The 14,936-nt window shown below is 43.3% G+C and overlaps 3 non-coding genes across 3 annotated transcripts; all 3 read right to left on the reverse strand.

The window, feature by feature from the left end:
• Positions 1-3,268: 3,268 nt before the first annotated feature.
• Positions 3,269-3,340, reverse strand: trnaq-cug (transfer RNA glutamine (anticodon CUG)). Its single transcript has one exon. It is a non-coding gene; the product is annotated as a tRNA-Gln (tRNA).
• A 9,971-nt stretch (positions 3,341-13,311) lies between these two features.
• trnaq-cug (transfer RNA glutamine (anticodon CUG)) lies at positions 13,312-13,383 on the reverse strand. The gene has a single exon. It is a non-coding gene; the product is annotated as a tRNA-Gln (tRNA).
• Positions 13,384-14,767: 1,384 nt separating this feature from the next.
• trnaq-uug (transfer RNA glutamine (anticodon UUG)) lies at positions 14,768-14,839 on the reverse strand. The gene has a single exon. It is a non-coding gene; the product is annotated as a tRNA-Gln (tRNA).
• Positions 14,840-14,936: the final 97 nt, after the last annotated feature.

The raw sequence follows: 14,936 nt of genomic DNA on the forward strand, positions 1-14,936 counted from the left end.
GTATGAGTATCTGCAGAGCTGTCAGAAGAGGCGGAGGTTTAGCTGCTCTTTATAAAGATGTCTATCAATGTAAGCAAATATCATTTGGGAATTACCCGTCTTTCGAGTATCTGGGTATTGTGTTAAAAGGTGCTCCACGCATTTTACTTATCATTGTTTACAGGCCTCCAAAATACTCTCCAGCTTTTGCTTAGAACTTAACAGAACTGTTATCAACAATTTCCTCAGAGTTTGACTGCTTTGCCATTGCTGGAGATTTTAACATTCACATAGATAATGCAGAAAACAATATGGCAAAAGAAATCAAAACTGTTTTAAAAACTTTTGATCTGACTCAGCATGTACATGGACCCACACATAATCGTGGACACACTCTAGATTTACTTATCAGTAAGGATCTAAACATTTCATCAATTGTTATTAAGGATGTAGCACTGTCTGATCATTTTTGTATTTTCTTTGATATATTGATCTCTCCTGCCATTGAAGCTAGATCTGTGTCTGTCAAGAAGAGATGCTTAAATGAGAACACTAGTGTACTATTTATGAAGGCTATATCTTTAACACCAAGCATATCTGCTGACTCTGTTGATTTTCTCCTTGATTCTTTTAACTCAAAAGTTAAGAGTGTAATTGATGATATTGCTCCTGTGAAAGTCAGGAAGAAGAGTGGCAGACAAAAAGCACCTTGGAGAAACTCAACAGCAGTGCAAAATATGAAAAGACAATGCAGAAAAGCAGAGCGCATGTGGCGGAAGACAAAACTTGTAGTCCATTATAACATCTACAAAGACAGCATCCATGCTTTCAATAAGGAACTAAGCAAAGCTAGACAGACTTTTTCTCGAATATTATAAACAGCAATATAAACAACACGCGCACTCTTTTTGCTACTGTAGAGAGACTGACAACCCCCCCAAGCCAGATTCCCAGTGAAATGCTCTCAGTGAGAAAGTGCAGTGAGTTTACTTCTTTCTTCTCTGAGAAAATCAATAATATCAGAAAGGTGATCAGCTCATCCTTGAGTTGCGCTGGGGTCAGGCAGATCAGACAACAGCACGAGAAAGTAGCCACTATGTCTGATTTCGAAGAAATTGATGGCAAAATTTTGGAAGAAACCGTACAGCAACTAAAAACATCAACCTGCGCCCTTGACGCACTTCCCACATCTTTTTTCAAAAATGTGTTACACAGCTTAGAAGCAGATCTCCTGGAAGTGGTAAATGCCTCACTTCTCTCTGGGAGTTTTCCGACCTCCCTGAAAACTGCTGTCGTCAAGCCCCTCCTGAAAAAGAGCAATCTGGATAAGACCATATTAAACAACTATAGACCGATATCAAATCTTCCTTTCATAGGCAAGATCATTGAAAAAGTTGTCTTCAATCAGCTGAACAAATTCTTAAGCTCGAATGGATACTTTGACCATTTTCAATCTGGTTTCCGACCGCACCACAGTACAGAGGCCGCGCTCATAAAGATAATAAATGATATTCGCTTAAATACTGATACAGGCAAATTATCAGTGCTGGTACTACTCGACCTCAGTGCTGCATTTGACACTGTCGATCACAAAATACTTCTTGACAGGCTGGAAAACTGGATCGGGCTTTCTGGGATAGTCCTAAAATGGTTCAGGTCATACTTAGGAGGCAGAGGTTATTATGTGAGTATAGGAGACCATAAGTCTGAGTGGACATCCATGACATGCGGAGTCCCTCAAGGCTCAATTCTTGCGCCACTCCTATTCAACCTGTACATGCTCCCAATGAGCCAAATAATGAGAAAGAACCAAATGGCTTACCATAGCTATGCAGACGACACACAGCTCTACTTATCCCTATCGCCTAACGATTACAGCCCCATTGACTCCCTTTGCCAATGCATTGATGAACTAAACAATTGGATGTGCCAAAACTTTCTTCAGTTAAACAAAGACAAAACTGAAGTCATTGCGTTTGGAAACAAAGATGAAGTTCTCAAGGTGAACGCATACCTTCAGTCTAGGGGTCAAACAACTAAAAATCAAGTCAGGAATCTGGGTGTGTCTCTAGAGTCAGACCTTAGTTTCAGTAGTCATGTCAAAGCAATAACTAAATCAGCATATTATCACCTGAAAAATATTGCAAGAATTAGATGCTTTGTTTCCAGTCAAGACTTAGAAAAACTTGTGCATGCTTTCATCACCAGTAGGGTGGATTATTGTAATGGACTTCTCACTGGCCTTCCCAAAAAGACCATAAGACAGTTGCAGCTCATACAGAACGCTGCTGCTAGGATTCTGAGCAGAATCAGAAAATATGAACACATCACACCAGTCCTCAGGTCTTTACACTGGCTGCCAGTTACATTTAGGATTGATTTTAAAGTATTATTACTGGTATATAAATCATTCAATGGCCTAGGATATGCTCAGTGAATATAAACCCAACAGATCACTCAGATCATTTGGATCACATCGGCTAGAAATACCAAGGGTTCACTCTAAGCATGGCGAGTCTGTTTTTAGCTACTATGCCAGCCGCAGCTGGAACCAGCTTCCAGAAGAGATCAGATGTGCTCCTACAGTAGTCACATTCAAATCCAGACTCAAAACACATCTGTTTAACTGTGCATTTACTGAATGAGCACTGTGCCACTGTTCGTCCGACTGTTTGCAGTGTATTTTATTTTATGTTTTAATTATTCTGATTTCATTTGATTATTTCTGTATTTTATCTTTTATTCCAAACTGTTTTAATTATTCTGATTTCTTTTGATTATTTTAATTTCTTCTATGTAAAGCACTTTGAATTACCATTGTGTATGAAATGTGCTATATAAATAAACTTGCCTTGCCTTGCCTTGCCTTGCCTAATAATAGCGGTCGCCGATTGGTCAAAAGTAAGCCACAGGAGCAGAGCCAGGAGAGAAACGCGATTGGTCAAAAGTAAGCCACAGGAGAGAAAGGCGATTGGTCAAAAGTAAGCCACAGGAGAGAAACACGATTGGTCAAAAGTAAGCCACAGGAGAGAACGCGATTGGTCAAAAGTAAGCCACAGCAGAGAAACACGATTGGCTCACGTGGGCTTACTTTGGGCTTACTTTGGCTCAATCGGTAGGAAGCAGTAGGCGCAAGCGAGAGGTAGTGGGATCGATGCCTGCATTCTCCAGTGCTGTCCATCCTTTTTACGCCCCCCTACAAGGGGCACTACCTAGATGAGCTCTTGCGGCTCAGTGCTGCCGAAAAAGTTTTTTCGAACGAGGTACTGCACACATTCCTGGCAAAAGCAGGTCCCACCGAGATTTGAACTCGGATCGCTGGATTCAGAGCCCAGAGTGCTAACCATTACACCATGGAACCTTGGCGTGTGTCAACTTTTCCCATGAGCAGCAGGATTTAAGTCATTGAGTCCAGAAGCACGATAGCAAGGATTTAAGTCATTGAGTCCAGAAGTACGATAGCAAGGAGCAAATGAAGCCTTTGCTTTTTAAGCCCATGTTTCCCCAATACCGACTCGGTTTGAGAGTGCCAATTTCACCGCCACGTCAGCAGTTGCGCATCACCTCTGTTTTTTCTCTCCCTTCCGCAAAGAACCTAAAAAGGTTTCACCGAGATTTGAACTCGGATCGCTGGATTCAAAGCGCAATTTTTTGATTTATTCTACAATTAAAAGGTAGCCAGTGCAAAGTTGCCAGCAGAGAGGAAATGCGTCCTGTTTTTTTGTGGTCATTGGAAATCACGCTGCAGCACCTGCACACGTGCTAGGGATCGCGCATCGTCTTTGTCTTTGAGAGCGATGGACACATTCTCTCCATCATCGAGGGGAATTAACTCAAATGGTAGAGCGCTTGCTTAGCATGCGAGAGGTAGCAGGATCGATGCCTGCATTCTCCAGGGCTGTCCATCCTTTTTGCGCCCCCCCTTCAAGGGGCACTACCTAGATGAGCTCTTGCGGCTCAGTGCTGCCGAAAAAGTTTTTTTGAACGAGGTACTGCACACATTCCTGGAAAAGCAGGTCCCACCGAGATTTGAACTCGGATGGCTGGATTCAAAGCCCAGAGTGCTAACCATTACACCATGGAACAAACACACCCTGATAGCTGGCTGTCTGAGAGGCAGATAGCGATGAGGCTAGGTGGAATCAGGTAGATAAGAGCTGGCGTTTGGTCAATAGACCGCCTCGACTCAGACGTGGTTCCTCTGCCGAAACCCAGGATTGAACCAGGGACCTTTAGATCTTCAGTCTAACCCTCTCCCAACTGAGCTATTTCGGCCAGGTACTTGTGCGGTCTAGCCAGCAGCCATGTCTGGGAGACCGCCAGTCATTTTCGAGAAGAGCAGAGCGAAGGTCCCAGAGAGAAAATGAGTTGCCCGTACGGGGATCGAACCCTTGACCTTGGCACTATTAGCACCACGCTCTAACCAACTGAGCTAACCGGCCTCTCTCTGGCTCATTTTATCCCCAATTTCTCAGAAATATCCTGGTTGCCCTAATCAGACTGAAGAGATTAAAAGCAAAGCCTGATAATGGGCTCGTCCGGGATTTGAACCCGGGACCTCTCGGGATTCAAGAGATTTAAGTCATTGAGTCCAAAAGCACGATAGCAAGGAGCAAATGAAGCCTTTGCTTTTTAAGCCCATGTTTCCCCAATTCCGACTCTGTTTGAGATTGCCAATTTCACTGCCACGTCAGCAGTTGCGCATCACCTCTGCTTTTTCCCACCCTTCCGCAAAGAACCTAAAAAGGTTCTACCGAGATTGGAACTTGGATCGCTGAATTCAAAGCCCAAAGTGCTAACCATTACACCATGGAACCAACACTTCCTGATAGCTGGCTGTCTGAGAGGCAGATAGCGATGAGGCTAGGTGGAATCAGGTAGACTAAAAGAGGCGGACGTGGTTCCTCTGCCGAAACCCGGGATATAAATATCCTGGTTGCCCTAATCAGGCTGAAGAGATTAAAAGCAAAGCCTAATAATGGGCTCGTAATCGCAAAGCCTAATAATCCTTTTTTGTGGTCATTGGAAATCACGCTGCAGGACCTGCACACGAATAATGAGAAGCTTACTTACAGGAGCCTGGTCTGCAACACTGGACCCAGTTGATGTTGCAGGAGCAGAGGCAGCACTTGGCTGGACAGAAGGCTGTGGAGGAGACTGCAGAGGAGGCTGAGCAGGGCGCAGAGGAGGAGACTGCAGAGGGGCTGGGCAGGGCGCAGAGGAGGAGACTGCAGAGGACAGTAGCACGAGCCGGGGCAGGAGCAGGGCCTCTCGAGCCTGCAGTGGCTGGAGCGTAAAAAAACACAACAAAATTATCTTATTGTTTTAGACTTTCACTGCATGACTTTCTCAGCTCTGCTGGACAGATACTGCGATTACAAGGTTTACTGCAACGCATGTATGATTAGTAGAGAGATGACATGATGATGAAAACATGGAAGGAAGCAGTGAAAATCATCCTGTTTTTCATCCAAGCACCATTAGAAGAAATACAAGAAGAAAAAAAGATGGGATCAGCCAAGTGTGAAGCGAAGCAGACCAAACACTACAACAGCCACTTATTCCAAGGGGAGTGGGGGAAGTGTGAGATGACAAGAATGAGCTTTAGTCAGTGATTACGATAAAAAATGAAATAAAACCTTTTACATACACCTTTAAATGATCTTTTTTCCTTTGAGGATGTTCACTCAAAGAGTGAATGTAGATTGACACCTGAGAAGTGCCATTCCTCTGTGTTGTGAAATAAAATAATATGTCATTTAAAAAATACTGTTTTGTTTTATTTGTAATTGTTTGTAAAATATTGTTTAAGATTTACATACCTTGAGGAAGTTGTTCCTCAGCTTGCGAGGCTACAGTTGCCATCTCCAGGTCATCTTCCTCCTCAAAAAAATCCGTAGCAGCAGAGTCTGTAAAATAACATAAAACACTAAGCACATGTCACCAACACACTTGTATGCGTTAAGTGATACTCACCACATGTAAAGAGCTGTCTCCGGGCTGCGGACTCAGACGCAGGATGTACACGTGGTCCTGCAGCTGTTGAACACGTATTTTCGTTAGACATATATACTGCATAATATATACTGTAATGATTTTAAAGCTTGCAAATCACTTACAGGGTTTGGCTGGAGCCAAAATCTTTTGTGCCAGCTGTGAAGCAAATAAATGCTTCCCCCGCGCCAACAGGGCCTTCACATTGGTCGCCAGCAGTGGCCTGTTCTTAGTGGCAGTAGGTGGAGGAGGAACAGACACAGTGGCAGTGGGCACAGCAGCAGTGAGGACAGATGCAGTGGGCACAGAGGTGGTGGGCACGTGGGCTGGAGCCTGCCTCTTCAGCACGTATGCTTTGAAAAGGGCCATATTGGTGTTAGGCCTGGCCTTTGCCTTCTTCAGGTAGGTGATGAGAGCCTGGGCCTCCTTGCTTGGGTCCTCATACACCTCCTTCATTGACCTACCCTTAAAATCCCCAAACTCCACCATCAGACATCCAGAGTCTCCTGTCCTCTGGGCCTCCTGCAGCATGGCCTGTTTTATATGATACACCTCCACAGCCTCGCCTACCTCCCTGATCTGCGAGGTGTATCTGAGGAACAGGTGTTTGTTGTCCGACAGCGGGTTGTCCCTCTCCTCCTCCCCCAAAATGCTGCTGACCAGATAGCAGGCATACCCCATTGAGTTCTCCAGCAGCCACAGGAAAATCTGACCCTGGTGTTTCCCAAACTGGATCTTGCAGTGAGCCAGAACCAGGAACTGGTCTCCAGGATTCCCTCCATTCTGCCTCACAAAGGCAGTGGCCTCAGCCAGGACCTCCTCCTTACACCTGGCCCTCCCTGCCAACACGATCTTCCTCCTATTGGCCTCCTCAGTTGGCCCCATAAGGAGTCGACCCTCAGACGTTCTTCGTAAAACCGGGTATGCATACATAATCTGAAAGGACACAGGCATAAACAGAACGTTACATAGCTGTCATATTCCAACTGAAAGTATTTTACTACAGCATTTCTTTTTTATGTATTTAATTATTATAATAGTATAATAATTAATGATTATTATTATTATGAGCATAAGCATTATTGTTTTTATACAACTGTGAATCACTTTGAATTGCCTTGTGTACAAATTGTAAATAGTGTGATGAACTTATTAATAAGAAAATCAATAACACTTCTTGGTACAATCTTGCTGGTATCATGCCATACTTAAATCGTTTTGTTTTGTTTAGCTTTTGTGGCAGAGATTACTAAGAAACACCAAATATAACATAAAGGCGTTTATGACAATTCATAATAATATGATCATCAAACAGATCTAAAACTTAAAATGGTATATCAAATCGTTTTGGTATATCTTTTATAACATAGTTGAGAATCATTTGTTGAAACAAAAAAACACTTGTTTTTGCCTATTCATGTCTTTTTAAATATGTATAACATAGTATTTAAAAAGATAACATAAATATGTATACTGGTGTATAACATAGTATAGTATAACATATATGAATTAAACTTTTTTTTTTAAAGGTTTTAGTAAAAATCTTCTTGTGCTCAAAATAATGTAATGAATGACACAAAAAAAATACTAAATTAACAACAACAAAAAAATGGTTTAAGGAGGATATAGCTTAATTAGCGGTCGGCTAATTATCTTGACAGTAGTGGCATGTTTTTTACTGTATATCATGGTAAAGTTGCAGGTTCACATGTACAGAAGAAAACGTGTGCTATTACACGCTAGCTAGCTTTATTGGCATGTTTAATTGTCTAAAAACAAACACTGTTTATGAATAAATAATGATCGATTATACAGTCGTGAAGAATAGACTTACCTGTTGCAAAGATGACGATAATTACTACTGATGACGACTACTTCCTGCTCAGCTACTGTTCGGACGCTCTCGCTTACTGCTCCGCGCTTTGCTCTATCGCTTTTATATTTCTATAATTTATCTCCTTTATCATCTAATTTTAACTTCAGCAAATCAGCACAGTGCTCAAACGCTTGGATTACTACAAAAAAAAGCAGAATTATTTTATTCGACCAGCCTCCCACTGAAAGCTTACATTCCGGGGAAGAGAAAACACAACTGCCTACATTCATAAGGATAAGAAAATGCCTCCTCTGGAATCTACTTGCTGCTCCAACTGCCACAGACTTTTACAAAGGATTGCAATTCTTGAAACAAAGTTAATTGCGGCACCACCAAACCAGACGGAACACACAACAGAGCTTCGTCATGGACGTCCTCAGCATACAGCCGGTGAGTCCCATGAATCTAGTGCTTCTCGACAGGCCATACTGAGTGTAGAGAAACAAGCCGATCGTTTTACTAATCGATGGCACAAACAGGGTGCGAGACCCAAAGGCACTCGAGACATCAGATTGTCACGAGCATCACATATTACTGCAGTAGCATCCTCTACCCCAGATACGGCTCTGACAAGGACTGCAAACACTGGTCTCCTACCACCGCCTATACATCTTGAGAACAGATTTGAAGTATTAATGAATGAGGAATCCCCAAATTTGATGAATGTGATCACACACAGACAGAATCAGCCAGTAGCTAACACTGATGCTAACTGGGGCTCAAGGTCGAGCAGACAGCGGCACTCAGCTCACAGTGCAGCCGAGCCCAGGACTCTGATAGTGGGTGACTCCGTAATCAGAAACATTAATAGCAGGGATACAACAACGTGCTGCCTTCCACAAGCAACAACTTCTGATGTAAACAGGGAACTTCAGAACATTCTGATGAAACATAAGACTGCAAATCGACTCATCATTCATGTGGGGAAGAATGATATTCATAAAGAGCAGTCGGAACTTCTTAAAAAGGATTTCAATGAACTTTTTGAAACACTTAAAAGACTGAAAGTTCAAACATTCATCAGTGGACCACTCCCAGCAAGAGGAACAAACAGGTTTTCACGGTTGCTTGGGCTTAATACATGGCTGCAAAAAACCTGCAATATAAAAGGAGTGAACTTTATTGACAACTTCAATCTTTTCTGGAGTCAGAGGCAACTGTTTCAACAGGATGGCCACCACCCAAACAAACTTGGTTCAAGAGTGCTAAAGGACAATATCTACTTCTCCCTCCGTCATCCTTCTGCAATGTGTGCCAATCCACTCAACCTGAATGGCACACACACACCTGGATACAGTATGAATGACCACAGGATTTCACTTCAGCACCTGAATGGACATGCGGTTGACACATCACACAAGGACAGTGATAACACCACTCAGCCACAACAACCTCTGCTCACGGACACAATCTCACCTGAGCCCTGCCCACAGAGCTCACCACAGACAGACTGTGACATACCAGCACTGCTCCAAGATACAGCACCCATAGACGACTTTCTGGAAAACAGCCAGGGAAACCAGGACAGCATATTACAGCCTCCAATAACACCAGAGCAAAAATCCCTCTCACCGGAAACATTATCACTCTCTCCAGCATCTCCACTTCTGTGCTTCTCAGAGAAAATGGAACAACTGGTGCATGCTGGAACTAGACTATCCCACTCTTTTGCTGCGAGCTCCCAGATACCAACCAAAAAACGCCAGGCCCCACAACCACCAAAGCCCTCCCCCTCCTCCTGTGAGAGCTCTTCGGCCTCTGCCACAGCGCCAGGGCCCACACCCTCCCCCAGCGGCTCGAGGTGAACCAAAAACAACTGATACCAGCTCTCAGTGATATGTGTCAGGTCCCCGCTATGATAACAATAACTTTCTCAAATGTTTACAGAACAAGCGGGAACCCAGTGTGCCTGTATCTTTTTCTATTGCTGTTCGATTACATGATAGAAAGTCTAAGGCCTTCAAAAGCCATACAGCAAACCCATCTAATCTGGTGCCTATTACACGACATACCAAGATTGCTGTGGGGACAAAAAGTAAGACTGTTAAGTTAGCACTTTTAAACATCCGCTCACTTAAAAATAAATCACTTTTAGTCAACGACTTAATAACCACATACAACCTGGAATTTATGTTGCTAAATGAAACTTGGCTAGAAGAAAGTTGCAGTGCAACAGTCCTCAATGAAACAGCCCCTCCTAACTTTACTTTTATGAGTGTCTGCAGAGCTGTCAGAAGAGGTGGGGGTTTAGCTGCTCTTTATAAAGATGTCTATCAATGTAAGCAAATATCATTTGGGAATTACCCGTCTTTCGAGTATCTCGGTATTGTGTTAAAAGGTGCTCCACGCATTTTACTTATCATTGTTTACAGGCCTCCAAAATACTCTCCAGCTTTTACTGAGAACTTAACAGAACTGTTATCAACAATTTCCTCAGAGTTTGACTGCTTTGCCATTGCTGGAGATTTTAACATTCACATAGATAATGCAGAAAACAATATGGCAAAAGAAATCAAAACTGTTTTAAAAACTTTTGATCTGACTCAGCATGTACATGGACCCACACATAATCGTGGACACACTCTAGATTTACTTATCAGTAAGGGTCTAAACATTTCATCAATTGTTATTAAGGATGTAGCACTGTCTGATCATTTTTGTATTTTCTTTGATATATTGATCTCTCCTGCCATTGAAGCTAGATCTGTGTCTGTCAAGAAGAGATATTTAAATGAGAACACTAGTGTACTATTTATGAAGGCTATATCTTTAACACCAAGCATATCTGCTGACTCTGTTGATTTTCTCCTTGATTCTTTTAACTCAAAAGTTAAGAGTGTAATTGATGATATTGCTCCTGTGAAAGTCAGGAAGAAGAGTGGCAGACAAAAAGCACCTTGGAGAAACTCAACAGCAGTGCAAAATATGAAAAGACAATGGAGAAAAGCAGAGCGCATGTGGCGGAAGACAAAACTTGTAGTCCATTATAACATCTACAAAGAGAGCATCCATGCTTTCAATAAGGAACTAAGCAAAGCTAGACAGACTTTTTTCTCGAATATTATAAACAGCAATATAAACAACACGCGCACTCTTTTTGCTACTGTAGAGAGACTGACAACCCCCCCAAGCCAGATTCCCAGTGAAATGCTCTCAGTGAGAAAGTGCAGTGAGTTTACTTCTTTCTTCTCTGAGAAAATCAATAATATCAGAAAGGTGATCAGCTCATCCTTGAGTTGCGCTGGGGTCAGGCAGATCAGACAACAGCACGAGAAAGTAGCCACTATGTCTGATTTCGAAGAAATTGATGGCAAAATTTTGGAAGCAACTAAAAACATCAACCTGCGCCCTTGACGCACTTCCCACATCTTTTTTCAAAAATGTGTTACACAGCTTAGAAGCAGATCTCCTGGAAGTGGTAAATGCCTCACTTCTCTCTGGGAGTTTTCCGACCTCCCTGAAAACTGCTGTCGTCAAGCCCCTCCTGAAAAAGAGCAATCTGGATAAGACCATATTAAACAACTATAGACCGATATCAAATCTTCCTTTCATAGGCAAGATCATTGAAAAAGTTGTCTTCAATCAGCTGAACAAATTCTTAAGCTCGAATGGATACTTTGACCATTTTCAATCTGGTTTCCGACCGCACCACAGTACAGAGGCCGCGCTCATAAAGATAATAAATGATATTCGCTTAAATACTGATACAGGCAAATTATCAGTGCTGGTACTACTCGACCTCAGTGCTGCATTTGACACTGTCGATCACAAAATACTTCTTGACAGGCTGGAAAACTGGATCGGGCTTTCTGGGATAGTCCTAAAATGGTTCAGGTCATACTTAGGAGGCAGAGGTTATTATGTGAGTATAGGAGACCATAAGTCTGAGTGGACATCCATGACATGCGGAGTCCCTCAAGGCTCAATTCTTGCGCCACTCCTATTCAACCTGTACATGCTCCCAATGAGCCAAATAATGAGAAAGAACCAAATGGCTTACCATAGCTATGCAGACGACACACAGCTCTACTTATCCCTATCGCCTAACGATTACAGCCCCATTGACTCCCTTTGCCAATGCATTGATGAAGTAAACAATTGGATGTGCCAAAACTTTCTTCAGTTAAACAAAGACAAAACTGAAGTCATTGCGTTTGGAAACAAAGATGAAGTTCTCAAGGTGAACGCATACCTTCAGTCTAGGGGTCAAACAACTAAAAATCAAGTCAGGAATCTGGGTGTGTCTCTAGAGTCAGACCTTAGTTTCAGTAGTCATGTCAAAGCAATAACTAAATCAGCATATTATCACCTGAAAAATATTGCAAGAATTAGATGCTTTGTTTCCAGTCAAGACTTAGAAAAACTTGTGCATGCTTTCATCACCAGTAGGGTGGATTATTGTAATGGACTTCTCACTGGCCTTCCCAAAAAGACCATAAGACAGTTGCAGCTCATACAGAACGCTGCTGCTAGGATTCTGAGCAGAATCAGAAAATATGAACACATCACACCAGTCCTCAGGTCTTTACACTGGCTGCCAGTTACATTTAGGATTGATTTTAAAGTATTATTACTGGTATATAAATCATTCAATGGCCTAGGATATGCTCAGTGAATATAAACCCAACAGATCACTCAGATCATTTGGATCACATCGGCTAGAAATACCAAGGGTTCACTCTAAGCATGGCGAGTCTGTTTTTAGCTACTATGCCAGCCGCAGCTGGAACCAGCTTCCAGAAGAGATCAGATGTGCTCCTACAGTAGTCACATTCAAATCCAGACTCAAAACACATCTGTTTAACTGTGCATTTACTGAATGAGCACTGTGCCACTGTTCGTCCGACTGTTTGCACTGTATTTTATTTTATGTTTTAATTATTCTGATTTCATTTGATTATTTCTGTATTTTATCTTTTATTCCAAACTGTTTTAATTATTCTGATTTCTTTTGATTATTTTAATTTCTTCTATGTAAAGCACTTTGAATTACCATTGTGTATGAAATGTGCTATATAAATAAACTTGCCTTGCCTTGCCTTGCCTAATAATAGCGGTCGCCGATTGGTCAAAAGTAAGCCACAGGAGCAGAGCCAGGAGAGAAACGCGATTGGTCAAAAGTAAGCCACAGGAGAGAAAGGCGATTGGTCAAAAGTAAGCCACAGGAGAGAAACACGATTGGTCAAAAGTAAGCCACAAGAGAGAACGCGATTGGTCAAAAGTAAGCCACAGCAGAGAAACACGATTGGCTCACGTGGGCTTACTTTGGGCTTACTTTGGCTCAATCGGTAGGAAGCAGTAGGCGCAAGCGAGAGGTAGTGGGATCGATGCCTGCATTCTCCAGTGCTGTCCATCCTTTTTACGCCCCCCTACAAGGGGCACTACCTAGATGAGCTCTTGCGGCTCAGTGCTGCCGAAAAAGTTTTTTCGAACGAGGTACTGCACACATTCCTGGCAAAAGCAGGTCCCACCGAGATTTGAACTCGGATCGCTGGATTCAGAGCCCAGAGTGCTAACCATTACACCATGGAACCTTGGCGTGTGTCAACTTTTCCCATGAGCAGCAGGATTTAAGTCATTGAGTCCAGAAGCACGATAGCAAGGATTTAAGTCATTGAGTCCAGAAGTACGATAGCAAGGAGCAAATGAAGCCTTTGCTTTTTAAGCCCATGTTTCCCCAATACCGACTCGGTTTGAGAGTGCCAATTTCACCGCCACGTCAGCAGTTGCGCATCACCTCTGTTTTTTCTCTCCCTTCCGCAAAGAACCTAAAAAGGTTCCACCGAGATTTGAACTCGGATCGCTGGATTCAAAGCGCAATTTTTTGATTTATTCTACAATTAAAAGGTAGCCAGTGCAAAGTTGCCAGCAGAGAGGAAATGCGTCCTGTTTTTTTGTGGTCATTGGAAATCACGCTGCAGCACCTGCACACGTGCTAGGGATCGCGCATCGTCTTTGTCTTTGAGAGCGATGGACACATTCTCTCCATCATCGAGGGGAATTAGCTCAAATGGTAGAGCGCTTGCTTAGCATGCGAGAGGTAGCAGGATCGATGCCTGCATTCTCCAGGGCTGTCCATCCTTTTTGCGCCCCCCCTTCAAGGGGCACTACCTAGATGAGCTCTTGCGGCTCAGTGCTGCCGAAAAAGTTTTTTTGAACGAGGTACTGCACACATTCCTGGAAAAGCAGGTCCCACCGAGATTTGAACTCGGATGGCTGGATTCAAAGCCCAGAGTGCTAACCATTACACCATGGAACAAACACACCCTGATAGCTGGCTGTCTGAGAGGCAGATAGCGATGAGGCTAGGTGGAATCAGGTAGATAAGAGCTGGCGTTTGGTCAATAGACCGCCTCGACTCAGACGTGGTTCCTCTGCCGAAACCCAGGATTGAACCAGGGACCTTTAGATCTTCAGTCTAACCCTCTCCCAACTGAGCTATTTCGGCCAGGTACTTGTGCGGTCTAGCCAGCAGCCATGTCTGGGAGACCGCCAGTCATTTTCGAGAAGAGCAGAGCGAAGGTCCCAGAGAGAAAATGAGTTGCCCGTACGGGGATCGAACCCTTGACCTTGGCACTATTAGCACCACGCTATAACCAACTGAGCTAACCGGCCTCTCTCTGGCTCATTTTATCCCCAATTTCTCAGAAATATCCTGGTTGCCCTAATCAGACTGAAGAGATTAAAAGCAAAGCCTGATAATGGGCTCGTCCGGGATTTGAACCCGGGACCTCTCGGGATTCAAGAGATTTAAGTCATTGAGTCCAAAAGCACGATAGCAAGGAGCAAATGAAGCCTTTGCTTTTTAAGCCCATGTTTCCCCAATTCCGACTCTGTTTGAGATTGCCAATTTCACTGCCACGTCAGCAGTTGCGCATCACCTCTGTTTTTTCCCTCCCTTCCGCAAAGAACCTAAAAAGGTTCCACTGAGATTTGAACTCAGATTTCTGGATTCAAAGCCCAGAGTGCTAATCATTACACCATGGAACCAACACACTCTGCTAGCTGGCTGTCTGAGAGGCAGATAGCGATGAGGCTAGGTGGAATCAGGTAGACTAAAAGAGGCGGACGTGGTTCCTCTGCCGAA

This window comes from Siphateles boraxobius, unplaced genomic scaffold (genome assembly GCF_051911475.1).
Source record: "Siphateles boraxobius isolate OS27281-9 unplaced genomic scaffold, OSU_SipBor_1 269, whole genome shotgun sequence".
Lineage (NCBI taxonomy): Eukaryota > Metazoa > Chordata > Actinopteri > Cypriniformes > Leuciscidae > Siphateles > Siphateles boraxobius.